The following is a 15,042-nucleotide window of genomic DNA, read 5'->3' as shown; positions in this document are numbered from 1 at the left end:
CTAATAAGCCACAGCTAATCCTTCTCTGCTAACAGAAGCAGCTTGCACACACAATCATTGTCAACAGCTCTCCTTAGAAATGCCAGTAGGGCCTTTCAAAACACCTGCTTCATTAAATCTTGCTGCTTTTCTTCCAAACATTGACTGGTAATTGTGTTTGAGCTCCAGAGTCACCCAAGATCTTGAGGAAATACACACTCTACGCCTTCATTGTAATATTGCTTTGACAGCAGTGGATGGATTTCCTGCCCGCTATGACGGGAAGATCAATTCTTGCAATCCAACGATAGCAGAGCATTCTCCAGAGAGCACAGCATTATCTTTTAAGAGATAAGCTAACGCTGGCACATTCACACACTGTAGGTTAATGCAATTCAAAGAGGATCTAGCATAGATGCCTGCAAATGCAAATATGGCATGCATGATAAACTGGGGAAATGGCTGGTACTGCTATAAACTGGTGTGCAGGGAACAGGGTTTTACTCATAGGAATAATCTAATAATGATCTTCTTTGCCATTATCTTATTTAATTTTAAGATTTCATCCACCCACAGAAGATGGGGGAAAAAAGCTAACAGGGCGTGCATTTGTACATCTAGTTAACTTGATTAAGGGCCAGAGTTTTAGTCCTTTCTGTTGTTGATTGTTCAGCCCATCGATTTAGCTTTGGTCCAACACAGAGACAATTTCTGTCAGTGATTAATGTCAAGCAATGCATTGTTTTAATCCAACATGGTGAAAGGCAATATTCACGAGACAGGTCTGCAGACTGTAATTTGTTATGCCATCTCAGGTGTTAGATTAGGACATGGTAATCATCCTGAAAGAGATAAAGAGCACCATTTAAGGGGTTTATGAACTGTGGGTGTAAACATATGATTCAGAAATGCTCCTGAGGCACATTGTAAGTCTAGATGATAAATATCATGCTTTCATAGCGACAGTTTTGGCTGTATCTCAGGTTTTTTTTTTGGCAGTTTTAGAAATTATATTTTTATGTGAAATTTTGTTATCACATAAGATGGTTAAATCCCACAAAACCCACCATCCATCCATCCATGCATCTATGGCTGTGGCTCAGGAAGTTGGTGGTTCATAGGAGTGTGAATATGTGTGTGAAGCACTTAGATGTAGAAAGTGCATCTGTGTGTGTGTGAATGAGACATGCTGTGCCCTGAGTGCTCATATAGAGTAGATAAGCGCTATATAAAACCAATCCATTTACCATCCACAAATATTTTCTGGGCAAAATCTGGTCAGCCATTCATGGTCCTTAAAAAAAGAAAGAAAGTGGTCTTTTTCAGGAAATTGTGTCACGGTTTCACTGAAAGATTCAAATGCAGGTCACAGTTGAAAAGTTAAAGAGTTTTAATGAACAGAATCCTCAAGATGAATACCATCAATGAATATCACAACAGGATCCAACAGGAAACAGAGTGGCTCCTCTCTTTCTCCAGTGCTTATAGTTCCAGTGCAGGTGAGTGTGGCCACATTCACACAGCTAGAGGAGAGAGAGCAACAAGAGGGACAGAAAAAGAGAAGGCAGGTCCGCACCTGGAGGACAAGCGCGACCGTGACACACTGCAAAGGCATCTAAAATATGCAAACACATAAATCCTTTTGTTTGTTTTGGTTGTTGTAGTTTTATTTATTTTATTTTTTTTGGCATCTGATCGGCATCTTATTTGGTCGTGAAATGGTTGTGATCAGATACCGACACAATAATGGGTAAACAAACTCATCTTACTGGACAGTAGATTTTTTCCAGAAACAAACAAAAAACAGTTGATATGCTTATACATCTACATTATGACTTCATAACATTAGTCCTCGGTGTGTGTTTCATGGTGAGCTATTTATACAACATTCTTGGGCAGCACATCGGTGAGGGTGATTATGAGCAATGTTGCCTCACAGCAAGAAGGATTTGGGTTAAAATATGCTGGCAGTCCCTGGGGCTTGCAGAGGTCTTGAAGAGGAAGGCTTTCCTTTCCCTTTGCAGCAAAATTTAGACATGATGGGGCTTTTTCTCAACATCTTGACCCGAGAAGCAGCTTTTCACCTTTACTTTTTAAGCAAATGTCAGAGTTGTATTAATGTCTAACAAAGGGATCTTTTCAGTGTCTTTACAATGTGAATTTTGCTGTGTGGGAACAGAGAACAGATGCAAAAAAAAATTGAATAGAATATAATACAGTGCAATGCAATACAAATGTCAATCATGGTACCCCGCATTCAAATGTTCAGTCAAAACAGTTGTTCACACCCTTAAAAAACATGCCAAATGACTGGAGGTGTAGAATGTAATTCACCACATACGTACACACAAAAGTGGTTTTGATTGTCATAGCTTTTCTGCTGCTTGAGGTTTAAATAATGGATAACGACAGCCGATATTAACTGCCTGCTACACTATTTATCCTTCCTCCTCATTTTAAGGTGCAGCAAGTGGATAACAGGGATTAATGACATCTAACCCTCAAAACACCAGCCAATCCTGGTAATCCAAGCTGAGCATGGCTACAGTAGTTCAAATGTGTGTGGAATCAGTGATCCCTTGTGCATCTCCTGACACTAAGGATCGCTCAGATGACTGAGATCACGCCTGCCTGCTCATTTTCTCTCGTAACAGTGCATACAAAGCAATATGTCCCATCCTACAATCCCAGCTCAGATCTGATCCCTCTTGCAGACCCCAAATGTTGAACCCATGATATTGAGTCATCGCTGGCTCCATCCTTTTCAACTCAGTTTTTTGTCCTCATGTTTATTCATGCTAAATTTTGAAGTCAAACAATCCCTTGTTTGATTGCAGCAAATTTTGGTCCTCCAGCCTCTGAATACCTATGCAGGACCTGAAACGTGACATATGAAATGCATTTTTATGTCTAAGCTTCAGTTCAAAAGCTTTGCAGAGCGTGTTCCAGACTGTGTGCTTGTTTGCAAGCCTGCACAATAATGCTCCTCAGAAAAATCTGAAGGAGACTAAGAACACTGCAGCAGAGATAAAGTCCTGTGACAGTGTGATAAACAGAAGGCACCAACAGCACCAGTCCATTATAAAGAGAGCTCGAGGAATGACAGTGAAGCAGGACAGACACTGATTCTGTCACAGTGCAGTGCAATCTCCACACCAGATGTGAGCAGCATTACTGTGGTAACAGTGGATTATCGCCGATTACATAACAGGGGCTGTGCACTTAAACACGCAGGATAAACAGTCACATTGTGCTGGTTTTGTTGATAACTTGTACAGTACAGATCTGGATGGGACATATGGTCCTGTTAGTTCAGAGAAGGATAATTTCGAGAACAGACATATTAGGGAGTATTAATGAGCCTTAATTAACTAACCTTGATAGAAATATTCCATTCTTAATTATTTATATATATAAACCCATCGACTAGTCTGCTGTCAGTGTAGCCAGCAGATACTCTGATCTGGGATTAATTTTGTTTATGATTTCATATATAGTTTTACAAAAGCTAAAAACCTAAATAGCTGTCAGACCTGCTCAAATATGATTGGTCAATACTATTTGGACTACAATTGCAAATAGTAATAGCTTCCAATACTAAAATATTTTTCCCCAGGCCTACAATTTATGCATTTTTCAGTTGAAGATATCTTTTTTTATAGAGATAATATGTGCATCTCTCTGTGCCTGCATGGATTCTGTCTGGGTGTTTCTGCTTCCTCCCACAGTCCAAAGACATGCCTGTTAGGTAAAGCAGTGATTCTAGATTGACCGTAGTTGTGAATGTGAGTGTGAATCGTCACTCTGTGTGAGCCCTGTGACAGACTGGCGACCTGTTGAGGGTGTATCCTAGCTCTCGCCCAAAGACAACCCTGAATTGGATAAGTGATTAAGACAATGGATGGATGATGGATGATGGATTGTTTGGAGAGGGGCTGCATTATGCTTGTCAGTAAAATAATAAGTTTTTGTAAGCTGTCATCCTGAATGTTACAAAAACTCTATTATTAGTACAAGTAAAGACGAGCTGCTGCATAGATGCACACAACCCAGCCAAACACAAATCACATCTGATTGCCTGAGGGGGTGACCTTTAAAAATAAGAGCCCGAATCATCCACCTCCTGTGCTAATAACAGAAGTGCTTCACTATTAAATATGGGCTCTGATTTAACAAACAGGCACCTGTGTACAAATAGACTGGACTGGAACCAGCTGAGGTGAAGCAGGCATACATATATTTTAAAGGATCCATGGATTTACATCAGCGCACACTGGGAGACAAACAGCAAACACCCACTGGGAATTTCACCATGCACTCCAGTAAACAATGAAATCCACCTGGGGAAGCATACCTCTTACCTCCTAATGACTATGGTCCCTGGTGAAATCTAAAGTCATTGTTCTCTGAAAACAATTTTAACTTAAAGCACCTTGAAACATTTTGATTGTGTTTTCAAGCAACAAAAGGCAATTGAGCAGAAGGCTGTTGCTCACAGTGGGGTTAAACTTCATGCTGCAATAGTTAGTTTCATTTGTGCGGTCTCTTCAGTCACATGCGTCCAGCTGAGCTCTAGTTAGCGTTGTGTTTTTAACATGTTATAAAAGAAAGACACGGTTCTCAAAGAACCCCTAAATTGAAATATATGGAATAATTCCCCAACAGCAAAGATAATGGTAGAAGTTTAAATACCAAGTGAAACAAATTAAACTTTGTTTTGCAGGAAAGTCAGCGAACCTTTCAAGGATTTTTACCAGATTTGAACAGATGCAGATTTTATGCCCTGCTGAACATTGAAATTAGAGTTAATTCAGACGATGCTTCAGGACAAGCACCCAAAATATTGCAATAACTACAACTACAGTTAAATATTAAAATAAAAACACACACACTTGGATTTTAATCAATCTAGTGATAAGTTCCATGTCTTTATGTATGTGTATATTGTTTTATGTACAGTCAGATCCTCCTTGTGTTTTCATGATGTTCTTTTCATTTTTAGGTGTTTATTTATTTTACAAATTGTTATGATTCAGCCTGCTTTTTGGGGGGGTCCTTTATGTAAAGCAGCTATGACACTATGCCCAAGAGCAGCCTTACCCCTGGGACAATAAAGTTTATTTATTTTGCAGTTTGACTGCAGGATACTGCCTGTACTACAGGCAGCAGGGAGGTCTTAAACACTGAAGAGAGTTGATGGATTCAGGCTTAAACGCCTGTGTTTAAAGTTAGGAAAAGATTCAGGTTTGGGCTGAGTGTTGAAAATGTCTACAGGTCCTTCATTTGACTCTGTCTCACATTTACAGCAGTGGAGGCAGTGAATGGCATATGAGTCAGTCAGTGACTCATTTGGATTCAATCGGCAGCTCTAGAATAAAACTCTCTGTGTAATCGGGTTTCATTTTTTCCACTTTCTGCATTTTTGTCTTTATTGCGTTGTGAAATGGAGAGTGCACGAGAGAGATGACAAGTGTCAAAGGTCAGCAGCTGGAGTGGTGTGGTTTAATGGCATGTGAATGTACCAACTGCAGAAGAATTAGGAGGAGTACTGATGAGACAGCGTTAGTCATGTGCATCAATTTTTTTGTCCTTCATGTAATCATTTGTATTTGTGACAATTTGCTGATTTTTGATTACTGTGGTTACGTCAAAGCCATGAATCACATTTATCAACATTAGCTGACACTTTATGCATCAGTGCTGACAATGTTGCTCTGCTTAATTCACTATAACAATACCATCAATGGCACAGACCCTTTTACCCCAAAGCCTTTCATATTGTTATGAACTGGCTAACTAAGGTGCAGAACCCAAACAAGGAACCACAGAGAACAGTTTTGACAAAAACAAAAGCCTTTTATTTACACACTGAAGGATTAATGCAGAGACTGAAAGGCGTAGGGAATCCAGGAGCCACGTAGGTCTGGGTGAAGAGCAGTCTGAGAGGGGAGAGACAAGAGTTAGTCCAAGAGATAACTTTTCAAAAAGTTAAGAGATTTTCCAGGCAGCGATGTGAGGAGATTGCAGTTGAATGCTTACTTGATGTTTTCCGACAGGGAGTCCTGGGAGGGGGGCAGTTTGTGTCTGCGGGCCTTGTTCTTTTGCTAAGAAGAAGTGAGCAGGCGGGGTGAGCGGGCAGGTAAGTAGCAGGTGAGAGTTTCCAGTTATAGTCCTGTGAAGCGGTGACCGGCTCTTGGAGAGATGGAGGGTTGTGAGGAAGAGGAGTCCACTCCTTGAGGCTTATCGAGGGATGCACGCTGGGAGCAAAAGGAAATAGAATATCAGTTCACGTGGGAGAAGCAATCACAAAGAGCAGCAAAACTGAGCCTGTTTAGCACTCTGAAGAGGCAGATAATCTGGTGGAGACTGGATGGTCGAGCTGGCCCATAAATACTGCAGGTGATGAGGCTTGATGAAACACAGGCTCCACCCAATGAGGTGGAGAAACCTGCTCGACTCTTCCTGGTCTCAGAGGTTAAACACACAGCCCTGTGGCAGACTATTGCACATACATGTTAATCTATACATTTTATATGAACTGTGGTGGGTTGATTCTTCAAACAGAATCATTGAGAGATGTGTTATCTATATAAGATACAAACTCACTCTTGCGCTAATTCATTCATTCAAGGCAACCACTTGTTTGCAATCCTATAATCAGGATTTTATATAAAAACATGCAGAGTCGCTCTGCAGCTACCAGTGTGCATTTTTATAATAATTTAATTTCTGAATTTCAAAAGAACAGAGCTCCCCAACCCCATAGAGCAAAATCCCAGTAACTGTGGCACTGAGCACACAGCTGTGTAGCATTTGCTATAAGCATTTATTCTGTGCAGGAAGGCTCTCATAGAACTAATGAAATCACTCTTGTACCTGATGATCCTGAAAGTGTTTGCCAGTTTGTTTTGCGGAGTGAGGAGACAGTTGCAGAGGTTCTCCTCAGCAGGGTGAGTAAGCCTGGTGGGAGAATGGCACACTACATCCTGTCATGTTGGGGCTGTTGCTAATTGTTTCCCTGAGACCAGTGGCACGCCAGACAGTCAGACCTAATTAGGATTTTCAAACACTCCAACCTGCCAGACAAAGTTGTACAAACCCATTTCTTGAGTGGAGGTGCACAACACTAACTTTGCACTTATCGTTTTGGAAAGCTGAAGTTATACTTTTGTACAAATGTCACAGATTGCTACATAGAGTTCTGGCTTGTCATACATAAATACAATATTACAATAATCCCACTTTTATTAAAAGTCTCGCTCTCATATTGTGGCCGCCTCCCTGTCTATGCTGCAAACACGGAGCAAATTCAGAATAAAAATCTAAAAAAAATAAAACAGACTGTGGCAACTCATGTTTCCCTTTTCACTTCTGAAAATTAAGTGTTATAATCAGCAGAGACTCTAAACTGGTTTTGGCACTCAGCAAACATTAGCGAGCAGTCTGTAAGCCACAGAGAAACACCAAGCTGTATACCAGCTGCTGTGTGCATACTGCCGCATGTCCTTTGAAGTGCCAAAGCCAACCAGGCCTCATGATAAATGAGCCAAGATGGACTGAAGGTGCCAAATGCCATACTACTGCCAGGTCATTGCCCCAACAGTAAAGTATAATTGAGCTCTGAAGCAGCAGTGGAGTCATGGGTAACACTGTATTACATGTCTGACCGGAATTTTCCCCTCAAGGACTGTGAGGCTTATTAGAGGGCACACATACATCTGGTGAGCTGTACGCGACTGGCATGTTCTGAGGAAATAGCAGTAGGCACAGCAGTCTCTACAGCACAACGGGAACCCTCTTTTCAATTTCCTGCTCCAGTTTCCATTCTCGCTTTATTTCGTGCAGGGACCTGTAAAGAGGGATTTGCAAATGCAGAATGTAACATTTAGCCGATATGGCACCACAGAGCACAAAACAAGGAAATTGATTCTGTCAAAGGCAATATTTGTGATAATGATCTCAATAAAAACATAGGGTGATATCAAACAGGGTTAGCAGGAGTCCCTATAGAGATTTCACATCTAACGCAGCAGTGGTTTCTAACAGACTTTAAAACAAGTGCTGGAGACTTCAGGCTTTATGCTAGCCAGACACCCGAGGTGTAATTTATTTCCTTCTGCAAACTAAAGCTTGTCTGTAGTAGCCTGATATCAGGGCTGAGTTAAGACTTGTTGATTTTCATACTTTTCCTCTGCTTGTTTTAGCAACGAAACAGTTTATGTCTAGATGGCTAGACGTTTTTTTTTTTAATGCTATAGTTAATGAATAATATCCATGTTGTGAGGCCTCTCTCTATATACATAGGACATTTTTTTTTGTTTTTTTTTTGACTGTCTACAGCAGGCGGGTCTGGCCCCTATGCCAAGAAAACCATATTTGGGAAATCCATTCTCAGTGATGCCGCGAAGCCAAGAGTAGAAAAAAACTGTCTGAACCGGCGTGTTTAGAGCAGTTTCAAGCCTGAGCTCTTGGACCGCAGGGTTTACTTGCACACTGGCTGACCTAATGTTTTGAAATGTTTTGTATATGCATCAACTCACCACTCTAACAGTGCATGACAGAAAAATATATTAGGTCACTTTGGCTCTTTTGGTGAGTTTCTATACTCCTGGTTTTGCGCACATTTCCACTGCATAAAAACATAAAGGAATATGAAATGTGATAAAAATTGCCAAAAAAGATCTGTGCTGAGCTAAAGTCACTGGTGGAGGAGTAGGCTGTGTGTTTGTCTTGAGCAACAAACAGTTTTTTATTCTTATTTATCCATCCATCCATCTCCGCTCATCCTGTTCAGGGTCGCCGGGGGGCTGGAGCCTATCCCAGCTGTCATAGGGCAAGAGGCAGGGTACACCCTGAACAGGTCGCCAGCCTGTTGCAGGGCCAACACAGAGAGACAAAGAACCTTTCACACTCACATTCACACCTATGGGCAATTTAGTGTAGCCAATTAACCTAAACCCAGAAACCGGAGTACCGGTAGGAAACCCACGCAAGCACGGGGAGAACATGGAAACTCCACACAGCGAGAGGGAGAGGCCTGGGCCAAGGTGGAATCGAACCCAGGCCTTCCAGATGTATTCTAACTGTGAGGCAGCAGTGCTAACCACTGTGCCACCGTGGTTCTTATTTATCTTTCTCTAAATTTGGTTAACATTTGCTCTGCATGTTGATGAGAGTCTAGTTCCACTTTACTGCTTGCAGAGCACAAAAAAGCATTATAAATGCAGTTTACACATATCTGCTCAGTGAACACAGTGGAGCGTTTAGCTTATGAAAAAAAACTGATTGCTGTTCCCTCAGGAGTTTGTGGAAAAGCAAAGCAGACCAAAAAGAGAGTGGCTATTGGACTTTTGATAACTAATCTGATGTAACTAATCTGATATAAATGAACAATTATGCTGCCATAAACCTTGGCTACTGTGGGACATCCTATGATGAGCTGAGCACCTCCTCTTCCTCCTTCCTTCTTTCATTTGCTGTGCATTCACAGCATTCTTCGTGCAGCTATCTCCATCTGTTCTATCTTCCTGTAATTTTCCATAGATATCTTTGGCTCAGGAGCTCCAAAGTCATGATTTGTGATCAACCTGTTCAGTATCTCCGGTATCTTCTTTTTTTTGCTCTCTTTGCACTCCTCTCACCCCACCAGTTAAGGCAGACAGCTACCGACACTGATCCTGGATCTGCTGAAGCTTTTTCTTTTTTTCCATTAAAAGGCTTTTCCTCCACACTGTCATCAAGTGTTTCTCAAGGAGCCTCGTTTGATTTCACTGGATATAAAATTGTCAGGGCTTCACCTCACTAAAGTGCCACAAGTTATTATTCTACATGTGAACTGAAATGAACTAAAACTTTATCAAAGCTAATACGCTCTTCTTAATCGCTCTTCTTAATCAAATCTTTTAATCTTTTTCTTGTTTTAATGCATTTCTTCTTCTACCTGCCGACTTGTAAAACCCTTTGAGCTGCCAGTGAGAAAGAGCTAAACTGTAAAAACAAACCTGCCTCCCTTTATGTTCTCCACATGGCCTGAAAAATCTCTGCAACAAGGTTGCTATTGTATGTATAAATAGACAAATTATATAACATATCATACACCTTTAAGCTGCATATTGGCTTAAAGGTTTATGTTATGTAATTTATTGGATGCTTTGGTAACTACAAAACAAACAACTAGCTGAAACATAGCAAAGACTGTGTGTGTGTGTGTGTGTGTGTGAGTGAGAAAGAGAGAGAGAGAGAGAGAGAGCGCGAGCCTGCATGTATATTGCTAATTAGACTCATAAAAGTAGCACACACAGACCTGGATTTCCACATCTCAGGTTGCCAAAGGAAACAGACAAAACAACTCCCAGCAGCCATTTATTAGTGTTATTCTTTACAGATGTATGTTTGTATGTGTCTAAATTTTTATGAGGCATTTTGCTATAACTCAAATTTTCCAAAACAGTGCAGTTATTGGAAGAACAAACTGGTAAAAAAAAAAAAAAAGAAAAATTATCCATTAGGAGTATGTATGTGTGAGGGGCTCGATTTTTTTTAAAAGTCAAAATAAAATTAAATGCCAACACAAACCACCTTTGCTTATGTTTAGATTCACACAGCTGAAGGAAATTACTGGAGAGATTTGTTTTGGTGATGTTCAGTAGCTGCAAATTTCTTATCACAATGATTTTATATATATATATATATATATATATATATATATATATATATATATATATATATATATATATATATATATATATATATATATATATATATATATATATATATAAAACATTTTAATTGTAAAAGAAAGCGCCGTCTTGCAGGAGGTGCTGGTTCCAACAGCTCAGCTGGAAACATTCTTAAAGTATCACATTGTTATTACTGGAATGAAAATATTCCTCCTCCATTTTAGTGGGCTCCAATTCCGGAGACTCATCCCACACAGTTTTTTAACAATAATGTTTTCCTCTACTAGTGTTTCAAATAGGAAGATCTCAGCCTCTGTCCTGGAAAGAGAGAAAGAGCTGAAGACTCCCACAGTCCATTGCCTTTGGAAAGCATAATTTAATCACTTATTGTATGTCAGATTGGATTAGAACATGACACATAGCTAATATGTATAGCAATAACAAATGACACAGGAGGATAAACTAACTTTATTTTTTTTTAATCTCTGTAAAACTCTTAAGTAGATTAACTGTTGTCATGTGCTCGCACAGCTGAGGCTATAACAGGGAGCAAAGATGGCACGCAGCGGTTTGCAATCACCATCACTCTCCCTTCATGACACAAAGGGGAGACTTTCACCCAGCAAGCATTTGATTAAAGCATCAGAAGAACATCAAGTTCCTTTTTTGTACCACTGCAAAACGCAGCATGGAGAGGTTGCACAAAGCAGCAGATGTGTGGTGATATTCTGTAGGTCTGTTAGTGCTTACAAAGTTGTCAGCGACACAAATAAAGCTTAACGTGACTTCTACTGTGATGTAAGATCAACTCTAAGTGTATTTTATTTCAGTAATTGCGGCTGATATGATTGAGTATATGTACTCAAATGTGCTCAGCAAAAAATCTTTTTGTCAGATTTATTTGAACAGATAGATACACCCAGGCAACAAAAACCCCAAACCCTTTACCCCAACAGTGAGGGAATCCAGGGGCTCGTTTTACTCTGTGGGGGTCATTTTGCTGGCATGGTTTGAGTCCATTAATCTCTTTAGAAAGGATCACAGCAAATGAATACTTTGAGCTGCTGTGAGTGGTCACCTTTATTCTCTGATGAGACCTATCCTGATGGAAGTGGCCTCTTCCAGGATGAAAACAACCTCATCCTTGAGGCATAAGGACTCACTAAAGAGTTTGATGATTATGTAAATGAGGTGAATTGTATGTGTGACCCTCGCAGACATATCATAACCCTGTTGAACACGAGTATTTCTTTTTGAAGGTGTTTTGTCATTTCAAAGATATTTTCTTCCTCAGTGGGTTTAATATAGATTGTGTTGAAACTGAGCATCTACATCGTATTATCAAGCACCGCTGTCAGAATAAAGTAAAGGGGACCGTTGATGCTCAGTTTTACCGGCATATTTTTGTTCTCTGTTGGCTTTGTGCAGTGATATGCCCGCTTTAATATGCATGCAGCCTAATTATTTCAGTTAGTTGTAATAGTATTTGCTCTGTCCATGTGATATCGTAAATAAATGTGTATGAAACAGAGATCAGCAGGCACTCCTGCACAAGTCATCAAACTTTTATGCATGCTAATGACTCGACCTAAAGACATTTCAAGAAACTATGAGCCACCATGTGTTTCTCCAGTCTGACTCATACCCCATCCAGACAAACTCTGGGGTTTCTGACAGCAAACAGACCTCTCTTCTTAACCACAGCTGTTTAGGAGCATGTAGAAGACACCTACTGTGTGTCAATGCCTACGTCCTGTTGAGATGAGGTGGGTCACCCTGGAGACCAGATGTAGGTGTCTTCACAGGTGGGAGCAGACAAGATGTGTATGTGTCCCATTGGTCCCTGTTTGTGTGGATTATATAACTGAGTAGAAAAACAGAGGCATTTCTTGGTAATAGTTTTAGCCAGAGGTCATTGGCCGAAAAGCCTGGTTTCACCCAGTGACCCATCCTTTAAAGCTGAGGAAGGAAAACAAAATGCAAAGCTAACTTAGTGCAGCAGCTCAGCAGTTTAACAATGGTGATTTACATCAGTAATGGTTAAATTAATTGGTCCCTTTAGGGAAACTGTAAGCACTGCATTAAATTGGCATTAAAAGACCAATGGAGGAATGAAATGTACCACAGGCTTTGCAGCTCAGAAAAAAAAAAAGAGAGATATGTTTTATTGCACAAACACGATTCCTTTTCTAAATACCCTCATTAATTTATCTTTTTTTAACTCTCAACTCACATTTTTGTTAAATATTATTTTAAAAATGTGACACTGCTTGATTTTATAGTAGGAGGTAGAAAATCACAGCAGAAGTCTCTTCAGAAAATTATTTACTGGCGCCATCCAGAGGTCATTCATTGACACTGACGTACAAAGTTTCAGTCAGCTGGATACATTCAGGGCACGCATAATCAGCACTATTTTATTGCTTTAACAAAGGTGATCTCATTATAATGAGTATATAGGTTTATTGGGTATAGGAAGAAACGAAGGCACAAGCAAAAACATTTATTTTATGTTTTTTCTTCCATTCTGGACCTGAGAGCTGCAAACCAGTAAGTTCACTGTTTGAAGAGGCAGTAAATGTTCAGGCTTTAAAACTCATGGTGGGGTGAAATGTGAAGAACCATTGCAGGTGTTACAGGGGGAATATCAAGATGCTGAGGTTTTATGGGTGTGAGGAAGAGTGGAGAGGTTCACTAGTGCATGTGCTCCAGGCCTTGACCCTGTATCCAAACCTGAAGAAGAAGAAGAGGTCTTCTGATGCAGCATGGAGAATGCAGACCCACACTCAGACTTTGGTGATTTATGTGCTCTTTCTTGTGGCTCCAGTATAACCCAAACCTGTGTTTCATTAACAATGTTTGTATACATTTTACTTTTATTTTTCATGTACTGTAGAGATGCAAGCCACCCGAGGTATTTCATATTTTATATTTGATATTACTGATTTAGTGTGCTTGACATAATCTTTATTTTAGGTAGAAGAGCTGAAAAGAAATAGATGATTATTAGCTGGAGCAGAAGGATGTAATATGTTAATCAAAGAATTGCAAATTATAACTATTTATTCTTTGAACAGTATTCTTTGTTTCATTTCAGTCTGTGAAATCAGTCTACAAAAAGTTTGATTTAGTTATTAATTTTCCATCTAATATTAGAATGACAGATCACATCCTCCTTTTGCTGCTGCATTAATCTGCCCACCATATCATGACCTTTGAGACAAGCGGTGAACAGTTATGAAAGAGTTTATCTGATGATGCAGTGTTTTAATTTCAACACTTTTAATAAATGTAGGTTGAATAACCAGAAAGATAAAAGAAACAGAGTAACGCATCATGAAATCATAAACATTTTTAACAAATTATGTAGAAACAACCTGAAATAATTTTTGTGTCTCATTAGCATCTGTGTTACACACACACACACACACGTGAATTTATGACTAACTCTGATAGCTGCCTCTTGAAATCCTGTTGTATAAATCCAGTCAGTCACCATTATAATCAGGTGAAACATAATGAAGCAACCTGTGTGAATAACATGTTTCAGTACTTATTTTTTGCACAAAAGAATATATGATTGTAAACCGATCAAATTAATTAATTAGTGCAAGACAGTGCTGAAAAAATTCACATGGTCTGATCTTGCATTCTGATTGGTTCTAGAGATATGGAGGCTTTTGCTGGCAATGGAAGTGGCGTTTTGAGGCTTTTGATAATTCAGATGAGACAGAAACGGGTATTTAACAGTTTATGACACGACACGATTGATTGGCGTATAGTACATGTGGAAAGGATTCTGTAAATATCATTATCTCATTTTTTGATGAAGCGGCTTTTGCACCTGAACTCTTCACTAGGCTAGTCTTGATTTCAGTAATATTCAGGAGGGCCTGTTGTGCCTCGCGGCTGCTAGTTGACATTCACTGTTCTAGGGGGACTGCGAGTAAGTTTTGAGTGCATTTTGGTTAGTTTTGTGCCTCTTGATTGTAAACCTTAGACCAGGGTTATTATAGTTAACGAAAACGAACGAAATAACGAAAACTGAAATTGAAAAAATATTGTCGTTAACTGAAATAAATAAAAAACTATAATTAAAAGGAAAAAACGATAACTAATTAAAACTGAATTGTGAGTTTACAAAACTAACTAAAACTAACTGAAATTATCGATAAACTGACTTTCATTTACTTGTTTTTTTTTTTTTTTTTTTTTTTTTTTTAAGCCTTGTGGATTGATATGAAAGAGGGAGCGCCACAGGACAACTGTGTGAGTGTGTGCGCATGTGCGTGCGCTCACCGCGCTGGTCCGCAAAGTAATGGCTGCGGTCTGCCGAGAAAGCGGCAGAGTCCCGTATGGAGGTTCTATGAGTACAAGAGCACAG

The sequence above is a fragment of the Archocentrus centrarchus genome, chromosome 21 (assembly GCF_007364275.1).
Source record: "Archocentrus centrarchus isolate MPI-CPG fArcCen1 chromosome 21, fArcCen1, whole genome shotgun sequence".
In the NCBI taxonomy this organism is placed as follows: Eukaryota; Metazoa; Chordata; class Actinopteri; order Cichliformes; family Cichlidae; genus Archocentrus; species Archocentrus centrarchus.
Note: the sequence above shows the minus strand (reverse complement) of the source record.